Source organism: Schistocerca serialis, chromosome 4, assembly GCF_023864345.2.
Source record: "Schistocerca serialis cubense isolate TAMUIC-IGC-003099 chromosome 4, iqSchSeri2.2, whole genome shotgun sequence".
Classification (NCBI taxonomy): Eukaryota; Metazoa; Arthropoda; class Insecta; order Orthoptera; family Acrididae; genus Schistocerca; species Schistocerca serialis.
Genome location: NC_064641.1, coordinates 340,104,890 through 340,122,017, shown reverse-complemented (window position 1 = coordinate 340,122,017; position 17,128 = coordinate 340,104,890).

Sequence of the window (17,128 nt, the reverse complement as noted above, 5' to 3'; positions counted from 1 at the left end):
ACTCTACTGCAGGAGTACACATAAAATTTCGCAGTGAACACATGGCGTGTCGTGCTACGACCACTCTGTTTTTAAAATAATTGAAAAGGTCACGATCGCTTCAATCGTTTATTAGATGAAAGGTTTCAGCACTCTGAAGGTGCCATCATCAGATCTGTGAAGGTATAACATAACAGGTTTGAGGGAAGGCTTACATGAGTTCACTACATACATTACAATTATTACAGAACCACATAAATGAAACGTGGATTAACCTTTATAAAACCATGCAGACATCATGGCATATGAGGCAGACCATCTGATAAGATAATTGTCACAACCAATAAAAAATAATAAAAAACTGCTCTCATAGTCGTTCTTTCCATAACATATAAAACTGAAGTCACCAGATAAAACTACCATTGCTCTCCTAACAGTGGTCGGCATCATCACTGCCCTATTCAGCGCAGCCTTACCTACTGCGATTCAAGCGGTTCACAACCAGCCTCCAGATAGCACTGTCCAAGCAGCGCATACACAGTCCCACGGTATAACCACTCATTACCAATATAACACAACTTTACTATAACTGCTTGTCTTATACCCATAAATGTTAATCCACGTCTCAGGTATGTGGTTTTGTAATAATTGTAATGTAATGTATAGTTTACTCATGTAAGCCCTCCCTCAAACCTGTTATGTTATACCTTCACAGATCTGATGATGGCACCTTCAGAGTGCTGAAAGCGGTCATCTAATAAACGATTGAAGCGATCGTGACTTTTCAATTATTTTAAAAACATAAAATTTCGTTCCAAATAGGAGATCAGAAAAATGAATACATGGGCAACGCCGTGTTTCGCAGCTCCTTCTGAGCATATAGCAACACAACGGCAATTCCTATGAGTAAGTTTTTTAGAAGGAGGTATACAATATGAAATAAGGAAACTTTCACAGGAGAAACGGTTGCTGACAACAATGATCGCTGCTGACACTCACAAATCACCCTTTTATATGTGGCGGCTACATCGTGACCACTGCTGTGCACTGAACGGCACGGCGGCGAACGCTGAAGCAGATGGCGGCAACACGGACAGCCGGCACCGACCTTCTTTAGTACAAACGATTTATTTATGTCTCAAGTAAAAATCTGCCGACTTTTATTATGTAGTAGGTCGTACATTGTGCGATTTTACATTCTGTATCTTACAAATTCAGTTTTCTTACTAGTACTTTATATTTTTGAAAATTTTACAATTTTACAATTTTTTTTATTTGTCCTATGGTAAAATTTGCAACAAAAAGTATATATATATATATATATATATATATATATATATATATTAATTAGCACAAATGCATATACACAATTCTGTTTAAGCTTGTTGCTAACTTACGTGATGGTAATATGTAAGGTACATAATACGTTCTCAACGTATTTTAGATTTAGTAAAAGTGTATTTAACGGAAGAAACAAGAGATGGCAATTTAACCTAGATACAATGTGACTGTCATTCCTTTTATACCTTCTGCGTGTATGGCTACATGTGTTACATATGTTATCTTCACAGTGGTAATACTTAATTTAATGTATTGGTTAGTAAGGTTATACAGTGTTTCTGAACTTTTTAGGAAGTTGGGACTAGCTTTAAAACGTTATAGTCAGCTGCGATAAATAAATGAATTTCAGACGAACACAAGTGTGGAGCAAATCCAGCGGAAAGCTGCTGTAAAATTTTCGGCAGTTCCATTCAGATCGAAACAACGTAGAGCCGCAGGAACTGACAACTGCTTGCATGAAAGAAACTGGTGGAATGTCCCAGACATGCTCTGTAATATGATCTCGATACGAAAACGATATACATGAAGGTAACACACCGGTCGTGTACAGTGGGATTTGCGTTATAAAGGGATAAATCACTAATTTCGCTTTATTTTACGCCGGATTAGGATTAACAGAGATACGGATCTTTTATGTACCTACTGATATTAGCCATAAAGGTATTTGCCATTGATTACCCCGCATCGCAAGATAAATCCGGATAGATGCGAGTAGAAGCCGTACACCGAGGGTTCCGTACAAACATAAATATGTATACACAGAGGGGTTCAGAAATATGTAGACACTCTTTGATAGTCAATATTAATTTAAAGAAATAATATACCGTTACAAGTCTCGCACCAGGGGAAGGTTATTTCTTGTGTTCAAAGAGACCCCCTTTAGCAGCCAACCATCGTCGATGCTGCTGAACTGTTGACCGAACTACGGCTGTCAGCCTTGCCGGTATCTAAGCTCACAGGTCGTCTCGATGGTTTCTCTGAGCTCGTTGAGTATAGCTGGCTTCTGTTTATACACTTCATTTTTCAAGGTCTCCAGTAGGTAGAAGTCAAGAGGTGTAAGTCCTGGAGACGTAGTGGGTACTCAACAACTACTCTTCGACCTACGTATTGTACAGATAGATTTTCATCCAAATAGTTTCCGACATCTCTGTGATAGTGAGGCAGACCGCCATCTTAGTGTTGGTAAGATCTTTCATTTTCGAACACCTCTCGGATGGCAGGTAAAATTCATGTTTGCAACAGGTGAAGATACATCTAACCTTCAAAGAAGAATGGGACCATCAAAACGCACCATGATAGATTAAACCATACATGAACATCCGTGAACGTGAACGTGAGGATTTCCAGAAATCCATTACCCGCACTTGTGACTGTTTACAGTAGCGTTCTCCTTGAACTGTCGCTCGTCAGACCACATAACCATCCCCGCAAACCGTTCATCCTCGCGAAACATGGCTTCAAACTATTCTTCGATCCGGGTCGTCCCCGTCCATAGCATCGAGCGACCATGGAATGTACACTTTCCACTTTGCAGCCGTTAGAATTCATCATTCGTTTGATTGGCGTACCCAGCATTCACGTGCACCCTGCTTCACAGATATCTGAAATAACCCAGTAAGACGCTGCAACAAGCAGCGCTGGGAGCTGCATATTTTTTGATGTTTTTAGTGCGCCATGTCCTTCCTTATGCACGTCCTGAACAGTACCGTTGGCTTCAAATTGAACCCGAGTACAATAAATTGTTGATGGCACAGTTCTGTACACATTAAGCCGTTACCGTTCTACCTATAGCACCACATCAATGCGGCCTTGCGTTGCTCAGACGACAATCCTAGTTCATTCATAGCTGCACTGTCTGCTGGAAAACGCGCTCCAAGATCTGTTGAGAAAATGATGTACTAAATTACCGCGCAAAATTGCAATGATATGTCATTTTATACCAAAGAGTGCCTACATCAAAGAGCGCCTACACTTTTCTGGACCCTCGGTAGATAGTATGTCCGTCATGGGAATCGAGACTCTCGATGATTTTTACATGTTACCCATCTGAGTCAACAGAATTCCAAGACATGCGACATAAGTTCTAAGAAAATTTTGCACTTCTCCTGTACTTGCACGCTGAAACCTTGCTTCATGCCAAATTTCGTAATTGTAGGTCTGGAGGTATAACTTTATAGGTTTTGATAAGCGAATTTGTCTGCATTGCGCCAAGGGCCCATTGACATTAATTTCAGCCTGATAGCTCTAACAGTTCTGGACAGGAGAAAAAAAGTATAACTACCAATCAATGAAATGAAATGTCGTGTGACGAGGACCTCCCGTCAGGTAGACCGCTCGCCTGGTGCAAGTCTTTCGATTTGACGCCACTTCGGCGACTTGCGCGTCCATGGGGATGAAATGATGTTGATTAGGACAACACAACACCCAGTCCCTGAGCGGAGAAAATCTCCGAACCAACCGGGAATCGAACCCGGGCCCTTTGGATTGACAGTCTGTCGCGCTGACCATGCAGCTACCGGGGGCGGACACTACCAATCAATAATATCGGGTCTGTTTCTTTACTTTTACTGTAAAACCTTTCTTCTTCCCAAATTTCAAGATTCTGACTCACCTAAGTACCCGACAAAATTTGTTGAGTGAGTTTGCGTGTGCGAAAATATGCGACGTAAATTGTCGTACCTTCTGATTACATTAATTTAGAAGCTTAATTTACTTACACCACCAAGCATCCGTAGACAGTAATATGTGGCCCCAATTTTAACCTGATACATCTAAGTATTCCTGAGGAAAATTGGTCTTAATAGTTGGACATACAGATGCACAGATAACACATGCGTATATATGTAAATTTCGAATAACCTTAGTATGGAAAAAAACATCCATGTGGACATGAAGCAGACTGAAGTTTATAAGATTGCAAGATTACAGAATCGTCCATGTAAACGGTGTTCCTGCCATTACAACAGTCCACATAAGCTCATAGAATATGTCTATGACATGGATGTAGACGTGCATTTAGTACAGGATGTGGTAACAGAAGCGTATACACAACATTGCCGCGTTAGGCGATCGTAAACTATCATAGTATTATCAACACTGCTCCATAATTCTAATAAAGGTAGGAACAGATTTTGTTAGAAGAACAACGGTTGTCTTCAGAGTCTTTCGCAGCGGCATGTCTGAATGAAATCGTACCGGTTTTCAAGTTTCGTCAGTTCCAGTAATATTCTCGAACTCTCGATGGCTTTCTCTGCGACTATCGTCAGGAGTAAAATTCCTGGCTTCGGAGGCTGGCACTGTATTCTGGTTATAGAGGAACGGCTGCAGCATGTGGCGCCAGTCATAGTGGGATGAAACTCGCATACGCGGACGCCGAATTGAGCAGCTCATAGTAGCTCCGGCCCACCGCGGGACCGAGTGACATCACGTAGCGCAGGGGGCTTTTGCCACATTTGAAACTGCTGCTCTCACCTCTTCAGCCGATTTACAACGCGTGCTCCTTCTGTGGCACCTGAAAGATTTTGCGAAGCCTCTCATAGTGTAGCCAATCACTCTGAACCAGTGCTACAAATGCCGCAATTCAGACACTATGTGGCCAGTGTAAGAAATAAGTTTTTCTCTGTGTACTACCGTGTTCAGGACTGCTTTCTGGTATGCATGGTTGCGAAAACTATCGGCGTTCAAATATCGATCAATATGCGATAGTTTCCCGTACACTGAATGATAAAGCCCGTATCTAATCTTCCGCTCCAAGAACGGTAGCTTACCATTATTGTCCATCATGATCGTAAATTTAATATTAGGATGGACATCGACGAACTGTTTCAGTGCATATTAACCGTGAGGCCATCTCAGGAAGGTGTCATCCAATTGCCTCAGGAAGCAAGACGCACGCAACGTCGCAGCGTTCAGAGCCTGCTCCTGAAAGTGCTCCGTGAAGGAATTCGCGGCTGCGGGAGACAGTGGTGATCCCATCGATTTGCCATCCGTCATTTCGTAATATTCGTTGGCTATACAGGAAGTTCGTTGTCGTTAGAACATGACGGAACAAGTTGATGATTCCAGATATAAACTGTTGTGCCAAGAGATCCAGCGTGTCTTGCACTGGCAACCTCGTAAAATGTTAATGACAGATGCGTTGCAGTACGAACACAAGAACCATTAGTTGTATATATTTATATACCGTAGGTGGAAAGATGTCGAATTCTGTAGTTCTGAGAAATGATGATGTGCGTTCGAAGTTTCCTGTGGTTATAGATATTGCGATAATAAGTACGACAACAGGCAGTACTGTTGAAGAGGAATTTCTGAAAGACAGCAGTCACAGAAGCTGGTGAGACAAATATAGGTACAAGAAAAGTAACAGAGAAAAATACGTGGGTAACAGAAGAAATACTTCAGTTATTGACGAAACGAGGAAGTAGAAAATGTTTGGGAGAAGGAAACAAGACAGGATTAAATTCTGATCGAAATGAAATAAATAGGAAGTGCTGGGAATCGCAGATAAACCGCGCTTGACCTCTTAGCAACAAATAATCGTGGACAAATAGGGAGTATTATGACGAATACAGGGATTAGCGACCACAAGGCAGTTGCTACTAGGCTGAATGCCGTAACACCAACAACCATCAAAAAGAAACGCAAAGTACATCTATTTAAAAAAGCTGATAAAAATGCTCTTAACATCTTTTTAAAAGACAGTCTCCACTGCTGCCAGCCTGATCACGTAAGCGTAGAAAAGATGTGGAATGGATTCAAAGAGATAGTATCGACTGCAGTTGAGACATATATAGCACATAAATTAATAACTCATGGTACAGATCCCCCATGGTACACAAAACGAGTCAGATCGTTGTTGCAGAAGCAACGAAAAAAGCATGACAAATTTAAAAGAACGGAAACTCCCGAAGTTTGGCAAAGTTTTGCAGAAGTTCGAAATAGAACGCGTGCATCAATGTTAGATACTTTTAATAATTTCCATAACCAAACTCTGTCTCGGAAGCTGGCAGAAAACCCAAAGAGATTTTGGTCATATATAATGCACACCAGTGTCAGGACGCAATCAATACCTTCGCTGCGTTATAACAACGGTGAAGTCACTGGTGACAGTTCCCCCTAATCAGAGTTATTAAACACTGTTTTCCGAAACTCCTTCACCAAAGAAGACGAAGTAAATATTCCCGAATTCCAAACAAGAACAACTGCGAAGATGGGAAACATCAAAGTAGATATCCTCGGTGTAGCAAAGCAACTTAAATCAATTAATAAAGGCAAGGCTTCAGGTCTAGATGGTATACCAGTCAGGTTGCTTTCAGAGTGCGCAGATGCAATAGCTCCAAATTTAGCAATTATATACAACCGCTCGCTCACAGAACGTTCCGTACCTAAAAACTGGAAAGTTGCTCAAGTCACACCAATACCCAAACTGGAAAATAGAAGTGAACGGCTGAATTACAGGCCCTTATCACTAATTTCGGTTTGAAGTACGGTTTTTGAACATATACTGTGTTCGAACATTATGAAGTATCGCGAAGATAACGATTTATTGACACATAGCACGGATTGAGAACATATCGTTCTTGCGGAACACAACTAGCTCTTTATACTCATGAAGTAATGATTGCTATCGACAGGGGATGTCAAATTGACTCCATACTTTTAGATTTTCATAAGGCTTTTGACACCGTTCCTCACAAGCGTCTTCTAACGAAACTGTGTGCCTATGGAACATCGCCTCAGTTGTGCGACTGGATTCGTGATTTCGTGTGAGAAAGGTCAGGTCGTAGTAATAGACGGAAAGTCTTCGAGTAAAACAGAACTGGTATCCGGCGTTCTCCAAGGAAGTGTTATAGGCCCTCTGTTGTTCCTTATCCATATTAACGACTTAGGAGACAATCTGAGTAGCCCTCTTAGGTTATTTGCAGATTATGCGCGGTCATTTACCGCCTTGTAAAGTCATCAGATGACCAAAATGAATTGCAAAATTATTTAGGTAAGATATTCGTGTGGTGCGAAAAGCGGCAATTGACCCAGAATAAAGAAAAGTGTGAAGTTATTCACATGAGTACTAAAAGAAATCCACTAAATTTCGATTACGCGATAAGTCACCCAAATCTGAAGGCTGTATTTTCAATCAAATATTTAGGGACTACAGAATGAGATTTTCACTCTTCAGCGGAGTGTGCGCCGATATGAAACTTCCTGGCAGATTAAAACTGTGTGCCGGACCGAGAATCGAACTCGGGACTTTTGCCTTTCACGGGCAAGTGCTGTACCAACTGAGCTACCCAAGCACAGCTCACGCACCCTCCTCACAGCTTCACTTCTACCAGGACCTCGTCTCCTACCGTCCAAACTTTACAGAAGCTCTTCTGCGAACCTTGCAGAACTAGCACTCTTGAAAGAAAGGATATTGTGGAGACATGGCTTAGCCACAGCCTGGGGGATTTTTCCAGAATGAGATTTTCACTCTGCAGCGGACTGTGCGCTGATATGAAACTTCCTGGCAGATCCTTTCTTTCAGTAGTGCTAGTTCTGCAAGGTTCGCAGGAGAGCTTCAGTAAAGTTTGGAAGGTAGGAGACGAGGTACTGGCAGAAGTAAAGCTGTGAGGACGGGGCGTGAGTCGTTCTTGGGTAGCTTAGTTGGTAGAGCACTTGCCCCCGAAAGGCAAAGGTCCCGAGTTCGAGTCTAGGTCCGGCACACAGTTTTAATCTGCCAGGAAGTTTCACATAGGGACTACAATACAAATAACCTAAAATGGTACGATCACACAGATAATGTTGTGGGTAGAGCAAACCAAAGACTGCGATTCATTGGCAGAACACTTAGAACGTACAACAAATCTACTAAAGAGACTGCTTACACTACACTTGTCCCCCCTTATTTTAGAGTATTGCTGTGCGGTGTGGCATCCGTATCAGGTGGGACTGACGGATCACACTGAAAAAGTTCGAAGAAGGGCGGCTCGTTTTGTATTATCGCGAAATAGGGGAGATAGTGCCACAGACATGATACATGAGATGGAGTGAAATTCATCAAAACAAGCGTATTTCATTGCGACGGGATCTTCTCATGAAATTTCTATCACCAGTTTTATCTTCCGATTGCGACAAACTTCTTTTGGCATGCACCTACATAAGAAGAAATGATCTTCACGGTAAAATAAGAGAAATAACGACTCGCACAGAAGAATTTAAGTGGTCGTTTTTCCGGCGTGCCGTTCGAGAATGGAACGGTAGAGAGACAGCTTGAAGGTGGTTCATTGAACCCTCTGCCAGGCACTTAATCGTGAATAGCAGAGTAATCACGTAGATGTAGATGTAGATAGCACTTAATAGCCGCATAACCAAATTTTAAATAATTGAAACAAGAATGGTCTCTGTTTGAAAAAAATTGACCCCTTATGGAAGTCAATGCAATCTTAGGCGAAACAAAAGCAACGGTGTTAACGTTATGAGCGGAAGAGTATTTCTACTGTTTGACGCAGAGAGCGGATGGGTGGAACGAGTGTAGTGAAATACTCTACGAGGGCAGGAACTGTCTGATGACGTATAAGAAGAATTAGTGGACGTTGGTAGGGGGGACGTAGTTTATCCTGTATTAGAGTCAGATTTTAACAGTGCTTTGTCGGACTTGCGATCAAAAAAAGTGAAAGAGAGATGACATTCTTTGGAAATTTTAAAAATTAATGAGTAAAGTGGTACCCAGACGGCTACTCATGTTGCTGTGTAAAATGAGCCTGGAAACAAACCATGAGACCGAAAATAGCAAAGGCAGCTAAGTACTGTGGTTCATACACTCAGCTTAGCAACTGATCCATTCATGTTGCAGAAAGGAATAAGATACAGAAGAACGGAAAATAAAATAAATGACTTATAGGATGACTATCAGTTTGGCTTTAGGAAACGGGAGAGGCAGTATTGGCAGTACTGAGGTTGAACTCGATACCGGCAGCAAAACCTAAGGAAATGTAGTAACGTTCATAGCACTTGTTGACCTGAAAAAAGGTTGCGTCATGGTGTAATACATTTTAATACTCAGAAAAACTCTTGTAACGTGTTGGGAAGATGGGTTATATGCAATATGTATAAGCACAGAGCATGGACTAAGTGCTCGCTTAAAAAGTATGTAAGACAGAGATTTAGTCTCTTCCCACAAGTGTCCAATCTCTACAGCAAAGAACCGCTGACAGAATTAAAAGAAATTGATTAATATTTAGGGTGTAAGGATTCATATATACGATTCGCTGATCATATTGATATCTTCATTGATGAAGAGGAATGATAACAGGACATACTGAGTGGAACGAACCGGCTACTTATGCACAGAATGTGTAATGTGTGTAAAGAGAAGAAAGCTGAAAGTAATGAGGAACAGGGGAAATGATACAATGAGAAACTTAGAGTCAAAACTGGGGATCACAAAACGGCTGAAATTTAGGAATTCTGCTACCTTAGAAACGCCATAATAGATCACAGATGAAACTAGAAGGACGTAAAAAAAACAGACTTTTACAAGCAGAGAAGGTGTTCCTGGCCTAAAGCACTCTACTACTATTAAATACCACCCTTATAGAAAAAAAAATCTGTCGGTGTACTTTTGACTCAAGAGCGTTATATAGAAGTGAATCATGGACTGTGGGAGAGCAGAAAATGAATGAAATCGAAGCATTTGAGACGCGGTACTTCAGAATGATACTGAAAATTGGGTGGACTTATAAGATAAGAAATGGCGAGGTTCATGATAGAGTTTATAAGGAGAGACATATGTAGAAAACATATATGAGATCATGGTAAAGGACGATAGGACAAATGTTAAGAAATCGGGGAATACCTTCCATGATGCTGCAGAGAGCTGGAGATGGTTAAAACTGTAGAGGAAGACAGTGACAGGAATATATGCGACAGATAGTTGAGGACATACGGTGTAACGGTGTAAGGGCTACTCTGACTCTGAAATGAACAGGCTAGCATAGGGGAGAAATTCGTGACGGTCCACATCAAACAATCCGAACACACAAGGAAAATAGTTGTTTGTTAAGACTGTCAAAGTGCCTCAGTTTTTCGGTGGGGATATTTTCACTTTCTCGTCAATTACATCTCTATCTAAACAAATAATTTATGGGAAGCTACGAGGCGTGTTTTTTAAGTAAGGTCCGTTTGAACATAAGTACAAAACGAAACGTTACTTAAAAAAAACTAAATTTATTTACAGAAACTACAATCTTCACACTATTTTTCGACATAGTTTCCAAGTTTGTTCAAACACGTGTCATACCTCTCAACCAATTTTAAAATACCCTCTTCATAAACACTTGCCGCCTGCTCCGATAACCAAGAGTTCACTGCAGTTTTCACGTCATCGTCATCATTGTAACGGTTGCCATTGAGGTATTGTTTGAGGTGGAGGCACAGATGGTAATCGCTCGGCGCAAGATAAGGACTGTAGGGTGGGTGATCTAAAACTTCCCAGCCAAAACTGTCCAATAATTCGCGGGTTTGACCTGCAGTGTGAGGTCTTGCATTGTCATGGATAAGGACAATTCCCTTTGTCAGTATGCTGCGTCTTTTGTTTTGCTCTGCGTAGCTCTCGCAGGGTTTTGGCAGTATGCTGCTGCATTGATAGTGGTTCCTCGTTGCAAGAAGTCGACCAGCAAAACACCATGCCTATCCCAAAACACCGACGCCATGATTTTGCGCTGGGACAGAGTCTGTTTGGCCTTCACCTTTACAGGCGAGTGTGTGTGTGTGTGTGTCTCCATTCCTTGCTCTGTTGCTTCGATTCGGGAGTGATATGGGAGACCCATGTTTCGTCTCCAGTTACGATCTGAATCAAGAAACTGTCATCTTTTTCGTGATAACGAGTCAAGAACTCCATCGCACAATCAAATCTTTGGTTTTTGTGGTCCTCTTTAGGAGTTTCGGGACCCAAAGTGAGCACAGTTTCCTAAGCTTTAGGTGTCCAGTTACAATGTTGTAAAGCACTGATCTCGACACGCCAGAAAATTCGTTTGAGAGACCCGTCACTGTCACGCGTCTGTTCTCACGAATCCTCGCTTCAGCTGAAGCTACCAAACAGTCTGTAATCAAAGAAGGGCAACCGGAGCGGTCCTCATCACGGACGTTGTGACGACGATCTTTGAATTCTCGTACCCACTTACGCACTTTGCTTTCACCCATAACAGTATCACCGTTCACTTCACAAATCTATCGACGAATTTCTGCAGCAGACAGGTTCCTTTCTGACAAAAACCGTATCACTGAGCGAACCTCACACGCGGCGGGCGAGTTGACAGTATTAAACGTTTTCAAATCACGAAAAACAACCGTACAGGTTAGCTACAGAGCTGAAACTGAGCAAAGTTGTTCCCGAGGTATGCCAGTACACGACGCATGCGCCTTGTTCTGGTATGCGCCCGAACTACTAGTATCTACAACAAAACGGACTTTACTTAAAAAAACACACCTCGTATCTCGATGAAGTGTCAGTAGATACCCCATGTATTTTTTGGCACATTCCCTTCTTATGGTTTCTGGTATCAGGCTACACATCTGATGTCGGGCTGCACAATTGGGCGAAATATATTTAAGTTAACCCTCTCTACTCCCTTCACCTTGCGAAACCACTAGCAATTGACCATGGTCACCCAGGAGAACCCCCATTCATCCCCTACCCCCACTCTGTATTCAGTCCCCTCGTTCTCACTACGGACATCCCTATGTACCGTCGAGATTGATGCATCCATCCCCCAACTTCATTTTTTATAACTAGGGCACAAGAGTGGATTAGGGCACTGCAAGCATGTGGCCGGTCTGTGTGGCCGGTACGCGCCTATAGTGACTGATGTTGTGAATATGTTTTCCTAGCATTGACGGAAATTGCCGACGATTACGGATGCTAATTACAGCCGTGTGAGCGGATGTATACTCGGCCACGTGGATGGCACAGCTATGTGCTTGTTCTCAGCCATGCAGGTTTCACGCACCTGGATTCACTGTAGCATAGGCTGTGAATTTGCAGTGCGCACGTGTGTGATTTGCTTTGCTTACCACTAGACTTGGGCGAAATTTAAACACATTGCGAATAACGAATAAAGATATAAACTATTATTCGTTATTTGTAAATAACAAATATTATTCGAAACATTGTTCACATAGATGAAAAGAAACACCTATTCGTCATACTAGAATAACAAGCCGTTAAGCATAAAAGGTAAATCTGAAATCCAATGCCGTACATTGCTACAGTCTTTTGTCATGTTTTGTTTCTTCTAAATTTGTTTTCATAACAACACTTTTTTCAAACATCTCATCAGGCACTTCCTCTGATTTTCGGAGATTTACCACTGTGACATTAAAGAAAATACATTCTACACTCCTGAATTTGTCTGGAATCGTAATAACGACATGTTACTTCCCACCAAAATCTTCTTAGCAAAACTTGAGATATCATCAATTCCGCTGTAGTTTTTGCCAAACAATTCTTTGTGATTCCACTTTAAATTCACTTGTCAAATAACATTCCAAATAACTGCTTCCTTTTATGCATACTATTATTTGAAAGTCATGACCCGTTTTCTTTGACATATCTACTATGACTCATGATAATTTCGCTATGTAAAATTTGCAAGTGTGCTACAATATTGTGGACTCTTTTATGTACTCGAACCCAGTGTCTCTTCACAAATTTTTTAATCTCAGAGCTTTATGTAATTACGTAGACACATGACGAACCGAAAAACTAATCCATTTCTAACGACACGCTTACTCAGAGTACATCCTGAAACACTTTGGATGACTTCCGATGTCCTGCTACGTTCCAAACGTATTAGTGGACTTCAAATTAAATGTATGTTGATATTAGTCTTTAGGAACCACCGATTTCATGCTCGGTTCACCCTTTCTGTAGCACAACAAACACGAACGAAGTGCGTAATTATATCATAGGGACACGCATATCCGATAGTGTAGCAATAGAATAGTGTTGAAGTTTTAGAGTTTTTGTCGGCTGAATTTTTTTCCAGAGTGCGAAATGTGGATTCAGTAAGCCACGTAGTCAGAGACAGTCAGTAGCTAAAACTAGTCTCGTTGTTTTTTATGTTGCTTTCTCCATTGTTTGATATGAGGTTTTTCTCGTTCAGCGTTTGCTAATTACGTATAGTTCTTGTGCATGTTGGCAGTGGGAGATAGTGTAACAGGGCTGCTACGCTTTCGAGTGCCCTCGTTCGACAGCCGGGCTACGGCAGCCAATAAAACAATGTCAGTGCACTGCAGCCCTCGCACAGGGCAGCTGTGATTTCCTGGCTGCGACAAAACATTGGAACACGGCGGCCTGCACGACAGCCAGCTGGCTCTGCGCAGTCAGTTGTCGGCGCTGTGTCTCGTGGAGAATCTACAACATGTGGCTGCCTTCAGTGTCTTTGCACTTGTCGAAGCAGCCAGACCTTGCTTGCTTTCTGACTCAAAACTCGCGATGAATTTCGAAGTGTACAGGGCCTGCGGGAATTTCCAGTTCTGGAGGGACGTACAATATGTCTTCAAATTTGTAGCCATTTATTTCTCGCACATAATGTTGTAAAACGCTGCATTATTTTGTTATGCAAATTGAAAATTCTTCTCAAACATTCATTGGGCAGTTAAAAGTATTCCTTTTATTTGACAGAGTGCGAAATGTGCATTCAATAAACCACATAGTTCGAGACAGTCAGTAGTTACATTTTTTTCGTTGTTTTTTGTTTTCTATCTCCATTGTTTGCTATTAGGCTTTTCTCCTATTTTCGTAAATTGTTGTTAAACGAGTTTTTCCACGAAACATGATTGCTTGTAAGTACGTATGAGTCACTATATTTTCCGTATGCTCCAACATCTAATGTATGTGAGTGGTCTTATGATCCACATCGCATACCAACTAAACGATAGATATGTCGTAGGGTCAGTATTGCCTCACGTGTTCCAAACTTATCTTCCCAAAGGTCGGCTTCTACCAGTTTTTCCATTCGTCTGTAGAGAATTCGTGTTAGTATTTTGAAGTCGTGACTTGTTACACTGATAGTTCGGTAATTTTCACACGTGGAAACACCTGTTTTCTTTGGGATTGGAATTATTATATTCTTCTTCAAGTCTGAGGCTATTTCGCCTGTCTCTTAATTTTGCTCACCAGATGGTAGAGTTTTGTCATGGAATTCTCTTTCAAGGCTATCAGTAGTTGTAATGGGATGTTTTCTACTCCCAGGGCCTTCTTTCGACATAAGTCTTTCAGTGCTCTGCAAAAAGTCTTCAGGCAATATCATAGCTCCCATTTCATCTTCACCTACGTCCTCTCCATCTCCACAATATTGCCCTCAAGAACATCGACCTAGTATAGACCCTCTATACAGGGTGGTCCATTGATCGTGACCGGGCCAAATATAACACGAAATAAGCGTCAAACGAAAAAACTACAGAGAACGAAACTTGTCTAGCTCGAAGGGGAAACCAGATGGCGCTATTGTTGGCCCGCTAGATGGCGCTGCCGTAGGTCAAACGGATATCAACTGATAGAAGTCACAAACATACGGCTCACAATTTTAGACGATCAGTTCGTAACAGGTAGGTTTTTTAAATTAAAATACAGAACGTAGGTACGTTTGAACATTTCATTTCGTTTGTTCCAATGTGATACATGTACCTTTGTGAACTTAACATTTCTGAGAACGCACGCTGTTACAGCGTGATTACCTGTAAATACCGCATTAATGCAATAAATGTTCAAAATGATGTCCGTCAACCTCAGTGCATTTGGCAATCCGTGTAACGACATCCCCCTCAACAGTGAGTAGTTCGCCTTCCGTAATGTTTGCACATGCATTGACAATGCGCAGACGCATGTTGTCAGGCGTCGTCGGTGGATCACGATAGCAAATATCCTTCAACTTCCCCACAGAAAGAAATCCGGGGACGTCAGATCCGGTGAACGTGCGAGCCATGGTATGGTGCTTCGACGACCAATCCACCTGTCATGAAATATGCTATTCAATACCGCTTCAACCGCACGCGAGCTATGTGCCGGACATCCATCATGTTGGAAGTACATCGTCATTCTGTCATTCTGTGAAACATCTAATAGTAACATCGGTAGAACATTACGTAGGAAATCAGCAAACATTGCACTATTTAGATTGCCATCGATAAAATGGGGGCCAATTATCCTTCTTCCCATAATGCCGCACCATACATTAAACCGACAAGGTCACTTATGTTAAACTTGTCGCAACCATCGTGGATTTTCCGTTGCCCAACAGTGCTTACAATGCCGGCTTACGTTACTGCTGTTGGTAAATAACACTTCGTCGCTAAATAGAACACGTGCAAAAATCTGTCACCGTCCCGTAATTCCTCTTGTGCCCAGTGGCAAAACTGTACACGACATTCAAAGTCGTCGCCATGCAATTCCTTGTGCATAGAAATATGAAACGGGTGCAATCGATGTTGATACAGCAATCTCAACACCGGCGTTCTTGAAATTCTCGATTCTAGCGCAATTTGTCTGCTACTGATGTGCGGATTAGCCGCGACAGCAGCTAAAACACCTACTTGGGCATCTTCATTTGTTGCAGGTCGTGGTTGACGTTTCACGTGTGGCTGAGCACTTCCTGTTTCCTTAAATACCGTAACTATCCGGCGAACGGTCCGGACACTTGGATGATGTCGTCCAGGATACCGAGCAGCATACATACTACACGCCCGTTGGGCATTTGATCACAATGGCCATCATCAACACGATATCGACCTTTTCCGCAATTGATAAAAGGTCCATTTTAACACGGGTAATGTATCACAAAGCAAATACCGTCCGCAATGGCAGAATGAAACGTGATACCACGTACTTATACGTTTGGGAGTATTACAGCGCCATCTATCACAAAGCGAAAAAAGTGGTCGAACTAAAACATTCATATTTCTCTACGTATTACACGAATACGTAATAAAAAATTGGGGTTCCTATTTAAAAAAACGCAGTTGATATCCGTTTGACCTATGGCAGCGCCATCTAGCGGGTGAACCATAGCGTCATCTGGTTTCCACCTTGAAGCTAGACGAGTTTCGTTCTTTGTAGTATTTTCGTTTGATGCTTCTTTCGTGAGATATTTGGCCGATCCCTATCAATGGACCACCATATATATTCCTTCGACCTATCTGCTTCCCCTTCTTTGCTTAGCAGAGGTTTTCATCCTAAGCCCTTGATACTCATACAAGTGTTTCTCTTTTCTCCAAACGTCTCTTTTATTTACCTGTAGGCAGTATCTATCTTACACCTAGTCATACATGCCTCTACATCCTTACATTTACCCTCTAGCCATCCCTGCTTATCAATTTTGCTTCATTTACTGCATTTTTATATTTTCTCCTTTCATCAGTTAATTTCAATATCTTATGTGTTATTCAAGGATTTATACTAGTCCTCGTCTTTTTACCTACTTGCTCTTTAACTGCCATCACTATTTCATCTCACAAAGCTACCCATTCTTCTTCTACTGTATTTCTTTCTCCTGTATTTGTCAATTGTTCCCTAATTCTCTCTCTGAAACTCTCTACAACCTCTGCTTCTTTCAGTTTATCCATGTACCATCTCCTTAAATTCCCACCGTTTTACAGTTTCTTCAGTTTTAATCTACAGTTCATAACCAACAGAATGTGGTCAGAGTGTACATCTGCACCTGGAAATGTCTTACAATTGAAAACCGGAGATCCGAATGGGGGACTATTTTATCTTCGGAATATTTTACCCAGGAGGACGCCATCATCATTTAACCATACTGTAAAACTGCAT